We start from the raw sequence: 15,133 nt of genomic DNA, 5'->3' as shown, positions 1-15,133 counted from the left end.
ACGAGCTCTACCATAAGCCTTAGCTCTGTATAGAAGAAAAAAAATGGATCACGAGAAGAATTTGGGAACTACAGACCTGTTGGCTGTGGGGATGATCTCTCTAAGGCAAACCACAATTCAAAGTTGGCCTCCAAAGCCAGGCTGGGCATCCTTCATCCTGCAAAGTCTTTCCTTGGCATACCTGAACTCCAATGCACCTGCAAGGCCTTCATTAGCAACTTGATGGAATACTACTCTCCCCTCTGGACTGGCACCCCTAGCACACACCTTGCTCAGCTTGATGCCATGGAAATCAAGGCCCTCAAGATCATTGGAATTTCTCGCGATGAAGCTGAGTCGCGAGGCGTATGACTTTGTCATCGCCAACAGGTCGCTGGTCTCTCTGCCTTCTTCCACCTCATTTTTGGTTTGCACCCTCTACTCTCTCCATGCTTTGCATATATTTTTCCCCAGGTATACGCATGATGCCCAAGATCCAACAGCAATCCTCTCCTAGTGTAACTGCAAAGATCCAGAAATAATGCTCACTTCCACTCATTTGTTCCTGTTTTTTTTCCCACCTGTGAAATCGACTTCCACATTCTCTTCAATGTCGTTCTTCCCTCCAGGTCTTCAAGACAGCTGCTCACCTCCATCTCAAATCATCCTCCATCCAAAACCATGATCTTTTCTGCATCCTTTAACCCCCCCTCCCTCACACACACACCTCCCAAAAATTTAACTTCTGTATCCATATTGTCCATCATGTTCCCCATCACTCATCGTTACCAACATCCCTTGTCTCTGTCCATATTTTCCCTCCACCCTGCTGTTGGAATTTCTTCCTTCTCCTTCTGCTGTTCTTTTTGTTAAGTGGTGTCCTGATCTGTTCTGTATTCTAGCTCGAGCTCTTCTATGAGCCTTGATTAGATATATAAAAACAAAAATGTGGAGAAGATGTTAGAGATAACTTAAATTGTGGGGAGGATGTTGGAGATGATAACTAGGGATCGGTTGAGGAGCCATTTAACGAAGTTCAAACTAATTGAAGGTTGTCAGCATTGATTTACTAAAATGAGATCATGTATATCAAATTAATTGGGGTTCCACAAAGCAGTTACTGATTGGGTGAATGAGGGAAGTACAGTGGATGTAGTAAATGTAAACTTCCAGAAGGCATTTGATAATCTTCAACATAGATTATCAATCATCAACATAGATAATTTTCACCATAGTTAACACAGTTTAGGGCTTGCAGAGTGGGTGGTCGGGTAACTAACTGGATTAGAAACTGGCTTTGTAATGCGAAGCAAATAGTGATTGCAAGTGGGTGGATGTCTGGTTGGGAAGATGTCTGGCTGGGAGGATATAAGCTGTGGGGTACCCCTGGAATCAGTCCTGGGACCATTTTTCATAATTTACATCAACAATTTGGATAGTGGGGTTAAGAGGTAGATTTCTAAATTTGCAGATGACACAAAGCTAAGAGATAAGGCAGATGGCAGAGAGGGGGGGGGGGCAAGGTAATTCAGGGAAGTCAATATCATTTCATAGATTGGGCAAAAGTTGGCAGATGTAGTTTACCATAAATAAATGTAAGGAGCTGAGGATGGGTAAGAATAATTAAAGTAGAGACAACATAATGCAAGGGGGCAGTCTTGGAACATGTCACACAGTAGAAAGATCTGGTTTGGTAATGTAAATGGGTAGTAAGTGGATAGTACGGTGTCAGGCAGATGTAGCTAAAGTTTATCGTGCTTTCGATTGTCTTCATCAGAGGATCAATTCTAAATCAAAAGAGGTCGGTTTAACACTGCACAGGAATTTATTGATGCCTCATCTGGAACATATTGTACAGTTTTGGTCACCGCATCTGAGGAAGAACATAGCTGTTATCGAGAGTGTTCAGCATGGGGCAACTATTTTGATTCTGGGGCTCGGTCGACGTGAAGGAGATATAACTTTATACATTACAAAGGAGGCAATTATGAGGTGATTTGATTGAGATATTTCAGATAATGAAGGGTATTGACAAAATAAATGCAGACGAGTTTTTCAGCAGAATAGACAGTGATAGAACAAGTGGTCATTGTCTGAGTGTAAAGAAACAGAGAGTTAGGACAGTAATCGGGCAGAGGTCTTTCAGGCAGAGTCGTTAATACGTGGGTGGAGTGCAGGCCCGTCGCTAAGGGGAGGCATTTGGGTGCAATGCCCCCCCATGGCGCATCTGGTGCCCCCCCCACTTGTACGCCACCCATTTATGCCCTGTTGCACCCTGTGAACAACTTAGTGTTTAAGGATGAGCGCCCACTGTGAACTTCTTGCTGTTTAAGAGTTCACCTGTGTGAACTAAAACCCTTATTCCAGATGTTCAACGTGGTGAATAATAAGGCCTTTTTGGATAAACTGTTCTTTAATAATATCCTTCTTTGAATAACATCAAGAGATAAGTGTGCGCTTGCCACGCATCTCCAAAAGAAATTGGCAAGACGATACAGTCCAAGACCACAAGATAAAAGATAATAACGCAAGCACCAACGGCAGCAGCCAAGACCTCGTGTCGAATGTCGATGTTGTGGGTGGTTATATATTATATATATATATATATATATATATATATATATATATATATATATATATATATATATATATATATATATCGTGGATCATTTAGTTTTAAGGAATATAAATCAGCGTATTCGATATGGAGACCCTATTGAGCAGGTTACGTGATCGGTTGTAAGTTAGGTATAAATGTAATATCGTCATAATATGATAATATGATAAAGGAAAAGACATAAATTTACATTATTAAAGATGAAGTGCACGTGCACCACATGACCTTCCCAACCCGTCAACCCTCCATCTTACAAAAGTAATTTTATAATAAAAATTAAAAATATGTGTGTTTGCAATCGTGCTCACATTTGAAATTATGCAGATAAAACCTGTTTTTAGTGCATAGATAATTTAATAAATAAAACCGTGAACCGTTAAATGTCGCGAGTCGCGAGATTAGTGACACGAGTCATGAGGGACCAATCACAGAGCACGAGCTTGCAGCAGGAGAAAAGACGTGGATGATGGATAAATGAAAATGGCTCAGAAAAGGAAAAAATGCAAGCGACGAAAATGAAGAAGATGATGAAAGACACGTTGTGGGAGGAGTTGGAGGAGGAGGAGGAAAAGACGATCATGTCGATGAAATACCGACAGAAGCTGGCCAACCTGGCCAAGCCAGCAACGTCAGCCCTGCGGCTGTAGCCCCAGCGCAGACAGCCGAGTTTCCAGGCTCGGCGGCGGCCTCGGGGTCGGGTGTGACTGTCAAGCCGCTTCCCGATGATCTTGGAAGTGAGAGACCGAATCAAGTGGTTCTACAGCGGTACCCTGGCCATCTGTTTCAGAACAAGAGTCGCTCGTTTGTGTCCTCGTGGTACCAGACTAATGAATGGCTGGAATACAGTGTGCAGACAGATGCAGCATTCTGCTATCCATGTAGGAAGTTTAACACCGCACGCGGCCCAGTGGACTCAACTTTCACAGTGCGAGGCTACCGGAATTGGAAACATGCCGTTGAGAAAAACAGGGGGTTTCACAAACACGCAACTTCAAAGGAGCATTTAACTTGTGTTTTGAGGTGGAAGGAGAATGAGAGGCGCATCGATTGTGGTGAGGAGATTTCCACACTCCTCAATGCTGACCAGCTAAATAGAAACCGGCACTATGTGTCTGCTCTTATCGATGTTGTGGGATTTCTCGCCGAAAATCAGATACCTTTTAGAGGGAGCCTTGATCATTTTGAGGATATGCCAGACGGGCACAGTGGGCTCTTCCTCTCGTTTCTAAACTACACACTAAAAAAAGACACCGAGCTAGCCAAAATAATAAAGCATATCCCACGAAACGCAAGCTATACTAGTCCGGAAATGCAGAATGAACTGATATGCACATTGAGTAATGTTGTGATGGATGCCATCGTGGAAGAAGTAGGCACATCGTGGTTTACCATCAAGGTGGATGGGACGAGGGACCCCACTGAATGTGAGAACATATCAATCATCATTCGCTTTGTATCGGCATCAAATGAAGCAACAGAGCGTCTACTCACAATAGCTACATCCAACGCTGGAGATGCAAAAACATTGACAGACCTAATAATTGCAGAGCTGATAAAAACAGGACTTCACACGTCAAAATATTAAGTCAGGTGTACAATGGGGCTTCAGTAATGGCTGGGAAGCACGGTGGGGTGCAAAAGTTGTGCAAGAGATATTGGAAAGAGAAATCCCCTATGTGCACTGCTTAAATCACCAACTCCATCTGGTAGTTACCCACGCACTGGCAGCAGAGAAAGCTGTCACTGATTTCCTCGAGGTTTGTTGTTACCTGTACAAATTCTTCAGAAAACCCACTGTTGCTGCACAGTATAAAGGTGAGTGGTTAAAACTACTTCTTGATCAAAGGTGGACGGGACATTTAGTCACCGTGTCTGCGATCATAGGATCTTTAAAGGATATCACATCCTTACTGTCAGAGATTGATGCAGAGCGCGCCTACGGTGCAGAGATGAGGATGGAGGCTATTGGGCTTTTGCGGGAAGTCTCTGGGCCTGCCTTCATGTTCACTGCTATCTTTGTACAAAAACTGCTGATGTTGTTAGATGGCCCTAATAGACTCTTGCAGGCAGAGGACATGGACTTGCTAACGGGGTTGGAACTGGTGACGAGTGCTACAGAGGCATGAAGCAACTCCGCTCTGAGGATGGGTTCACTGATCTGTGGAACAAGGCCAAGGATGCTCACACTTCTACACCTGCACCACCAAAACAGAGACACACAATGCATAAGAACTTGGAACAGTTTGTAGTTTTGGAGACGACAGGACAAAACAACGACAATGACAAGACGGAACTGCAGAGGGTTTTTTACAGCGCAATTGACACTGTGCTTGGCGAGATCGCTCAGCGCTTCAATGAGCGCAACACACAACTCGCCCGTTCACTCGCTGCCTTGAATCCCGAAAATGGCACGTTTTTGGATCCCCACTTACTCCAGCAAATCATGATATTAACAAAGTCAACCATCAGTGAAACAGAGTGTGTGGTTGCAAAGCAGTTTATTCGCTCACAGACAGAAAAGCAGCCAAACGAGAGATTGACAACACAAAAACTCGTCCCAACATACCACAAAACGCTGGAAGCCATGCCAAGTGTAGTGACTGCTATGAGACTTGGACTAACATTTGGTGCGTCCACTGCCATGTGTGAAAACTCATTCTCAACATTGAGGAATGTCTTCACTGACCATTGACGGTCCATGCGCCATGCACGCAAGGCACAACTGGTACGGCTGGCCTTCGAGAGAGACCTCACACGTAAATGCCTGAATGAATGGAAGGAGAAGGTCCTCAGAAGATTCCACACCGAGACGCGTCGCCTGCAGCTCTTCTGACAGCGAGTACAGTGGTATAAAAACTATACGAGGAGTTCAGATTGTGTGTGTGACTGCTGGTGATGCGTGTGTGGTTGTGGTTGCAGTGTGGTTGTGGTCAGCACCCGCCGTGGTCGGCTGCTTTGTACTTCTGATGTTTAAGTTAAATGTTGTGTTTGGTGCTTTGCATATCCCATATCTCGTGCTTTGTGCATAACCTTACCTCTGTGTAATTGACTGCTTTAAATGCGGACCTTGTGGTATCTCCTGCATTCGAATAATTTTTGGCCAAAAACATCGGAACATATTAAATCTAGCTGAGATCAATTTGGTTAGTATGCGATGGCAACCTCAGTATAGATGTGTCAATGCTGCATGAATACAATAGTATACAGGGTTATCAAAAAATTAAATATAATAATTGTGCCCCCCCATCCAGTTCATATGCCCCCCTTAATACTGAGCCCTGGCTACGGGCCTGGTGGAGTGGTCTTCTGAGAAAGGTAGTGGCAGCAGAAAGAGTAGATAGACAAATTGGAATTAGATAGGTATAGGTACATTGAAGTATTGGAGATAGAGGGGTAGAAGGATATTGGCAGGACTTGTAAGTAGCTTATGTGTGGATGGATGATGGTTTCTGGGGTTGATGCAGTACAGGCATGATGGGCTGAATGGCCTCCTCCTGTGCTAAAGGTTCCTTTTTATTCCTTGTTATTATGCTGAAATTTTCTCCAATGGAATAACTTTGCAATGATATTTATGTGAATTCTAACACACATGGAGTTTTGAAAGCTGGCGACATGCCCACATTCACAAAATGGTATGTTCCGACACAAAAAGCCCATACTGCAACATCATGCCCTTGATCCAAGGCCAACAAAGAAGGCCTGATTTGACCTACATAATAAGACTGGAAATGTTAAAATGTATTCATAAACCACCTATCAGCTTTCGTGACCTGAAAGATTGCAGAAATAAATAAAAAAAATCAACCAATGTATACTGTATACTGTATATTAAAATATAAACAAAATATATGTTTAATGGGGCAGTACGACTTGTTTATCGGTCATTTCATATCTGCAGTATACTCCATGTGAATGAAAGAATTCTAGTTTTTCAAGAAAAATATGAGTGTGTTAAGAAGCAAAAGGAATTTATACAATGGGCTGAGAGCATCTAAAAGTTCTCTCGAAGTATGTTAGTGTGGCACATGGAGGGTGTTTTACACCTTTGGTACCAGATTGCTAAAGAAAGAAGTGCGTTTGGATGATAAATTTAGAACCACATGTTTTCACAACTTTTAGAAGCACAGAAACACACACACACACACACACACACACACACACACACACACACACACACACACACACACACACACACACACACACACACACACACACACACACACACACACACACACACACACCAATGACACCATCACCTAACAAGAAGGTTTGGAGGCAGAACAAAAGGAATGTAAGAGAGATTGCTATGGAACAATTGATCACCTACAGTGATTGATCAATTGATCACCTACTGTACTGTTGAACAAGGCCATACTTTAAAATTGCAAATGCGAAGAACCGGATTGTCCACTGCCTGGATCGTCGATAGGAAAGCTTTCGACAGTGTCCCACATTCGTGGATGATAAAATGCATACAAATATACAAAATCAAACTGATTGAGAGAGAGCAATGGAGCTCTGGAATACCACATTTATATTACGGCACTCGGAAGGAAATATCGAAACACCAGATGTGAAGATATGGCATGGGATCTTCCAGGGAGACAGTCTTTACCCCCACTTGTTTTGTCTGGCTCTGGACAGACTGAGTAACTTAATCAACAAACAAGGACATGGATACACCCGAACAACCAATAGAAGAACATTCAAATAAATAGGAAAGTTGGCACACCTACTTTAGGTAGACGATTAAGCTCTTCGGAACGGATGATGAAAAATTGACAGAACAACTAAAACTAGGAAAATGGTTCTCTGAGGACATTCAAATGGAATTTGGACGCGATACGTATGCCAAGGGCACATTTGCACGAGGTAAACCAACAAAAACATACAACGTAAAAATTGACCTTAAAACAATAATCCAGCAGTTAGAAAATGACTCATCATAAAAATACCTTGGGGTAGAAGAGGGCCACCAACTGTCACAAACAAATGCACAAAACAATCGCCAAAGAATACCTATGTGCAACGAAACTGATCCTGAAAACATATCTCTCCATAAGAAATCAAACCAACTCGCATTGCCAGTGTTCCAATACAGCTATGGAATAATAAACTCGCCCCAATCAGAAATCAATGTCAGACATCAAAACAAGAAAACTCCATATCATCCACAAAATGTTCGACAAAAACCAGTGCGTCTCGAGAATATACTTGTCGAGACGAGAGGGAGGAAGCAGCCTGATGGACTTAACCAGGTGCACACAGCGACGAGCGTAGGACACGCTGAATACGTGAAACGTTCAAGAGACGATTGTATTCAATTTGTAAACTAACCTAACAATGTATCCCGAACTCACTTGCAAATAATTTCCAAAAACAGGTGTGAAATGTGATGAAAAATAATCTTGGAAATATTTAAACTCGTCAAGTACATGTTAAAAATTTATGACCCCTTGAATCAAAGTTTGACAGTATAATAACGAATATATATTTTTGAATGTTGGATCAAAATACAGCAAGGAAATGAGAATGACATTGTCGATTTTCACTGGTTAATTTGCTGTGCTGCTTTAGGTACAGTTTTGTCAGGTGATAATAACGGATAAGTGGAATCCCATGGGATCCACTTTACACAGCCCACCAGCATGATCTGGATCCAGTGAAACTAAAGTCCATTACATTTTAAAAATCAGGTTCACCACGATGTCCTACTCATCCGATACTGTTTGCATGGTCAGAACAAGCTTTCTAAAAACAGGTCATGTTCAAAAAGGATGCAACATATATTTATCATTTTAAAATATCAGACGTCAAAATTTCACGAATTCAATCACCACTGACACTAAATCTTTTGACGAGGGTAGGGGGGATACATTAGTGCAGTGCCAGGGATAAAATAAAAAAGAGTAGAGCCAGGGAAATCCTCCCCCCAACCTCTCCCCCCAATCCACCCCCTCCACCCCACATCAAATCGCACCATGGACAACACACACACACACACACACACACACACACACACACACACACACACACACACACACACACACACACACACACACACACACACACACACACACACACACACACACACACACACACACACACTTTCTCTATCATCATTATTATTATTATTATTATTATTATTATTATTATTATTATTATTATTATTATTATCCCGCCCCCTCCCGGGGGAGGGAGCGGGATATTGTAATCGTCCGGTTTGTTACTTGACGAAATCTACGATTTTGTTAAGCATGTTGGTCGGTTCAGTTTGTGAGTTTGTTTGTTTGTTTGTTTGTGTGTACGTCTCGCTCTCCAGGTCGCATTTCGAGTCGGAATGTCATGGAACTTCACCAATGGACTTATTGGCCACCAGAATAGAACCCCATAACTTTTGGCATGTCAAGGTCAAAGGTCAAGGTCAGGAAAAATTCTTGAAAATCGCGAAAATCCGTATCTTTTCGCATGGGCCGAATTTCAAAAATTCATGTCTCCGCCAAATCTTAACGGATTCCTTTCAAATTTGAAACACGGACGTAGGAGGGGAGTATCTTTGACATGATTAAAAATTGGTCACATCCGCTACGGATTACGGAGGTATCAGGTATTTTAATTTAACATGGAAAGTGCTATCTACGGTTTTTCATGGTAGTCATGATCACTTATGAATCATAATGCCACCAAATATTCAGAATGAATTTCATCAAGTACAAGCCCTCTGGGCCATTTTTATTTGTCTGTTTGTTTGTCTGTCTGTCTGTTAGCAACTTTATGGCAAAACCACTTTAGCAAACACGATCAAATTTAATCCACAGGTGGGCAATGAACCTTGGACGACCGCATTCACTTTTGGGTCCAATTGGATCAAAGGTCAAGGTCAAGGTCGCGAAAAGATCAAAATCGTTTTTCGCTCATAACTTCGTCAAAAATGATCTGATTTACTTCAAAGTAAGCTTATAGTGAACCTTATTCTATTTGTCACTTATAATTATACGCATTCCTATAGTGAAAAATGCATATTTGTGAAGATCGGTAGGGTCCGAAATTTGGGGGTCATGGTCATCGGTCAAAATTACAAATTTTCCATTACAACTAAAACATGATTACGAAAATACAACTTTACGGGAAAACGGCTGGCTCAAACACTGTCAAATTGTATCCACAGGTGGGTAATGAACCTCGGACGACCCCATTAACTTTTGGGTCCAATTAAGTCAAAGGTTAAGGTCAGGTCACGAAAAGGTCAAAATCTTTTTCGCTCATAACTTCGTCAAAAATGGTTTAATTGACTTCAAACTATGACTAAAATATTCATTATTCTATTCCTTATAATCAACATTCAGGTTAAGGATATATAAAATTTAGATTTGATCCCCAAAAGAACTTTATGCCTAAAATGGGCGGGATTTGTTGTGCCTGGCACCACTTGTTAGAGATTGCAGCGTGACGAGTTACAATATACAATTATTTGACTTCTGCAGCACTTGAAGCAGATATATCGACCTGTGAATTGGCATTCCATGGATCATTGTAAGCAAATGACATGTATAAATCGATATATATATATATATATATATATATATATATATATATATATATATATATATATATATATATATATATATATACATATACATGTTTTCTTCTTCTTTCGACTCGCTCCCGTGAGGGGTCGCGACAGCGGATCAACCGTCTCCATTTCGCTCTATCCTCCACATCTTCCATTGACACTCCAACCACCCGCATGTCCGCCCTCACCAAATCCATGAACCTCATCTTTGGCCTTCCTCTTCTCCTCCTGCCTGGCGGCTCCATCTTCAACATCCTTCTCCCGATATACTCCGCTTCCCTCCTGTGCACATGTCCAAACCATCTCAATCTCGCCTCTCTCACTTTGTCTCCAAACCATCCTACCTGCGCTGTCCCTCTAATATACTCATTTCTTATCCTATCCATCCTCGTCACTCCCAACGAGAATCGCAGCATCTTTAACTCTGCCACCTCCAGCTCCGCTTCCTGTCTTTTTGTTAGTGCCACCGCCTCCAAACCATACAACATAGCTGGTCTCACTACCGTCTTGTATACTTTCCCCTTCACTCTTGCAGCTACACCTCTGTCACAAATCACTCCTGCAACTTCTCCAACCACTCCATCCTGCCTGCACTCTCTTTTTCACTTCTGTCCCACACTCTCCGTTACTTTGGACAGTTGATCCCAAGTATTTCAACCCATCCACCTTCCCCACCTCAACTCCTTGCAACCACACCATACTACCACCCTCCCTCTCATTTACGCACATGTACTCCGTCCTACTCCGAGTGACTATCATTCCCCTTCTCTCCAGTGCGTACCTCCACCTCTTGAGGCTCGCCTCAGCCTGCGCCCTACTCTCCCGACAGATCGTGATGTCATCCGCGAACATCATAATCCATGGAGACTCCAGTCTGATCTCGTCCGTCAACCTGTCCATCACCATTGCAAAGAGGAAAGGGCTCAGAGTCGATCCTTGGTGCAATCCCACTTTTACCTTAAACCGCTCCGTCATTCCTACCGCACGCCTCACCGCTGTCACACTGTCCTCATACATATCCCGCACCATCCTCACATACTTCTCCACCACTCCCGACTTCCTCATACAATGCCACAACTCCTCTCTTGGCACCCTATCATGAGCTTTCTCTAATTCCACAAACACACAATGTAACTCCTTCTGGCCTTCCCTATACTTCTCCATCAACATTCTCAAAGCAAGCATCGCATCAGTGGTGCTCTTTCCTGGCATGAACCCATATTGCTGCTCACAAATCGTCACCTCTCCTCTCAACCTTGCTTCCACTACTCTTTCCCACACCTTCATGGTGTGGATTAACAAGTTTATCCCTCTGTAATTGCCACAGCTCTGCACATCACCCTTGTTCTTGAAAATCGGAACCAGTACACTTAATATCCACTCCTCCGGCATTCTCTCACTTTGCAAGATTTTATTAAACAATCTGGTTCACAACCCCACTGCCATCTCTCCGAAACACTTCCATGCCTCCACTGGTATATCATCTGGGCCAACCGCCTTTCCACTTTTCATCTTCTTCATCGCAGTCCACACTTCATCCTTACTGATCCACCCCACTTCCTGATTCACTATCTCCACCTCTTCCAACCTTCTCTCTTTCTCTCTTTTTCTTCATTCATCAGCTCCTCAAAGTACTCCATCCACCTTCCCAACACACTCTCCTCGCTCGTCAGCACATTCCCATTTGCGTCCTTTATCACCCTAACCTGCAGCACATCCTTCCCAGCTCGGTCCCTCTGTCTTGCCAATCGGTATAAATCCTTTTTCCCTTCTTTTGTATCCACCTTCTCATACAGCTCGTTATATGCCTTTTCCTTGGCCTTTGCCACCTCTCTTTTTGCCTTTCGCTGCCACTCCTTGTACTCCTGCCTACTTTCTTCATCTCTCTGACTATCCCACTTCCTTTTTGCCAACCCCTTCTTCCTTATACTTTCCTGTACTTCCTCATTCCACCACCAAGTCTCCTTATCTTCCTTCCTCTGTCCAGATGTCACACCAAGTACCTTCCTAGCTAGCTCCCTCACCACTTCTGCTGTAGTTGCCCAATCAACCCACCCATCTTTACCACCATCCAACACCTGTCTCACCTCCTCCCTAAATTTCACGCAACAGTCTTCCTCCTTCAGCTTCCACCATCTGGTCCTTGGTTCAGCCCTCACTCTCTTCCTCAACCTCACCTCTAAAATCATCCTACAGACCACCAATCGATGCTGTCGAGCTACACTCTCCCCTGCCACGGATAATTCCATAATGCGGCAGGTCTCCAACAGACCATGAACGCAAAAAACTCAACCACGTGGCCGAGGGTCCTCCCGTCTATGGGTTAATCAGGTTACCAAATTAATCATGTGACCTGATTACAGGGAGGCACGCCCTCAGTACGCCTTGTTCGAACCGGATCACTTTACCGGATCAGATGCAGCCGAGCGATACTGCCAAGGACGTACCAGCTAAAAGGAACGGATCGTTGGGTATAAAGTCCCTGCTAAGTTTGGATACGGACCATGCTGGATCAATGAAACAACATACAAAAACGAGCTGAGAACATTTCTACAAAGGATTTATTACAGGCAGGCGAGAAAAAGATATGTGGCACAGTGAATGTTGTTTATTGTTGTCTGTAGCGGGAATAGGAAGAAATGTGAGAGGTGCAGAAACATACAAAAGCAGACACAGAGCAGAGTTATCCCGATATAATTCTTGTACAATCTTAACGTAAGCGAGGACAGGTGCCAGGACACGCACACGCACACGCACATACACACACACACACACACACACACACACACACACAACCAGATGAAGAGGAGTTAATGAAAAGATAAAGGAGAGGAGATGAGGCTAACGGTCTCTCAACACCTTGCACGATTGCCCGACCGCGCCAACAGTACGTTTTGGGGAGATGCTTCGCTGGGCGATACCTCCTTGACAGCTGGCGCATCATCTCTTGCTTCATGGCACTTCGTGCAGTTAGCGTCAGTCCAGAGAATTAGACGTGACTGTCGGGCATGACGGGAGGGACTTGGGTGGAGTCAGAAGCCAATGGGTGGAGAGAGGCGGAGTCTGAAGCAAGTGGGCAGAGCAGGGCGGCGAGGTGCTGAAGAAGGCGGAGACAGCAGGCGAACTGGTAAAGAAGGGTGGAGCCAGCAGGCGAATGGGTATGTTGTCGATCCCAAGCCAGACAGAATGAGCCGACAGGAACTATGGGCAGGAACGACGAGCAGGAACGACGAGCAGGAACGACGAGCAGGAACGACGAGCAGCAACAACGAGCAGGAAAGACACACACTCGCGGCTCTGCAACCCATCCTTTTATAGATCCCATGGTGCGGGCGGGGGTGACGACCCGAAGCGATGTGACGTCATCCGAAGTGGGCGCTCTGATTGGGCCCTGGCCAGCACATGGACCGGCCGCCATGACCGTAAGTGGCTCCACTTTACTTCCGGCCAGATGTTTCCAAGCTGCGGAAATGTCTCGCTCCGAGCACTGTGACAAGAATCGCCCTGCACTGAACCCCGTGATATGAATTGCCGTGCACCGAACTCTGTGATATTAATCGCCTTGCACCAAATTCCGTGCCATGTCCCGGCGACCCGCGGTTGGCGCCGGTCAATGTGCCTGCTCCATGGTGTGTCACGTGGCGTGAGCGATCTGGCCGCACAGCATGTCTCTGCCTGGTAGAATCTGCATCGAGGAAGAGGTGCGGGAGGATGTCTGCCATCTGCGGGAGACATTTGTGTCCGGCTTGATGAGCAAGATGTGATTGTAACCCCATGCGCAGACACGACCAAAGATGTGTGTTTTTCGTGCCCTATTCTGAACGATGATAAAGTATCACGGGCTGCACGTGAGTCCGCCATTGTACACGTGGTCAGCGCGCAGGTCCGCCAACCATTGAGAATGCCCTGTACAGTGTGCGCGGGTCCGACATTGCACACATGGTCAGCGCGTGGGTCCACCTGCCATCGAATATGTCCCGCACAGTGCACATGGGTCCGCCATTGTACACGTGGTCAGCGTGCGAGTCCGCCTGCCATCGAGTATGGCCCGTACAGTGCACACGGGTCCACCATTGTACACGTGGTCAGCGTGCGGGTCCGCCCGCCATTGAGATTGAGCATGCCCGATACAGTGCGCGTGGGTCCGCCATTGTACACGTGGTCAGCGCGCGGGTCCGCCCACCATCGAACATGCCCCGTACATTGCGCATGGGTCCACCATTAAGCACGTGGCCATTTATCAAAGGCAGTGTCGTGTGCATGGCGCCAACCCTGATCTGTGTCAGGGAATTGAGGGAAAAGAGTGGATATAATTATTAGATTGAGATTCAGATTGAAAAGGGGACATATATATTTATTAATGGAGATTTGGATTGAAGATGAGTGTGCTGAATGCATACTGTGTGTTGTTAGCATTTGGTGTGTTAGTAATGCCTCTGATCACTTGAACAGTGGGTGGGGGTTATCGTTGTGCTGCATATGCTCCGTGCAGTGCTGGCGTTTATTGTTGGCTTCTACTGCTGCCCTTGGTCTTGTGTGAGCACGGATTCTTATGCGAAGGGCTCGGCTGTGGTTTTATCGATGGGTGTCCGAGAATAGCGCCTGCTGGCTCATGTGAGGACCTCTTGCTTGGATTTACCTCAGGAATAGAGAAAAAAGAATAGGAATGAGGATGAGAGGTTAAATCAGACCGAGCAATGAGATTTACACAACGCACTGTCCGTTTGACCCATTAGACAAGAAGGAAGAGACTATGGAATGTACATTAATGAAATAACTGAATGGGTACCACTGCATGTTGGCTGCTATTGGTGTGGGAGGGATGCGGTTCCCAGAACCGCAACAATATATATATATATATATATATATATATATATATATATATATATGGTATATATATATGGTATATATATATATAAGGTATATATATATATATGGTATATATATATATATATATATGGTAT

General features: G+C 44.4%; 1 long non-coding RNA gene across 1 annotated transcript in view; it reads right to left on the bottom strand.

The window, feature by feature from the left end:
* Positions 1-12,723: 12,723 nt before the first annotated feature.
* LOC147030444 (uncharacterized) overlaps positions 12,724-15,133 on the bottom strand; it is a 4,960-nt gene continuing 2,550 nt past the window's right edge. Inside the window, exons 2-3 of the long non-coding RNA XR_015056367.1 lie at positions 14,604-14,808; positions 12,724-14,446 (exon numbers count right to left, since the gene is read on the bottom strand). This is a non-coding gene — a long non-coding RNA (uncharacterized LOC147030444). The remainder of the gene's footprint in view (positions 14,447-14,603; positions 14,809-15,133) is intronic.

This window comes from Eptatretus burgeri, chromosome 3 (genome assembly GCF_056783735.1).
Source record: "Eptatretus burgeri isolate ZD-2024b chromosome 3, Ebu_testis_v1, whole genome shotgun sequence".
In the NCBI taxonomy this organism is placed as follows: Eukaryota; Metazoa; Chordata; class Myxini; order Myxiniformes; family Myxinidae; genus Eptatretus; species Eptatretus burgeri.
Note: the sequence above shows the minus strand (reverse complement) of the source record. Positions and strands in the feature narration are given on the sequence as shown.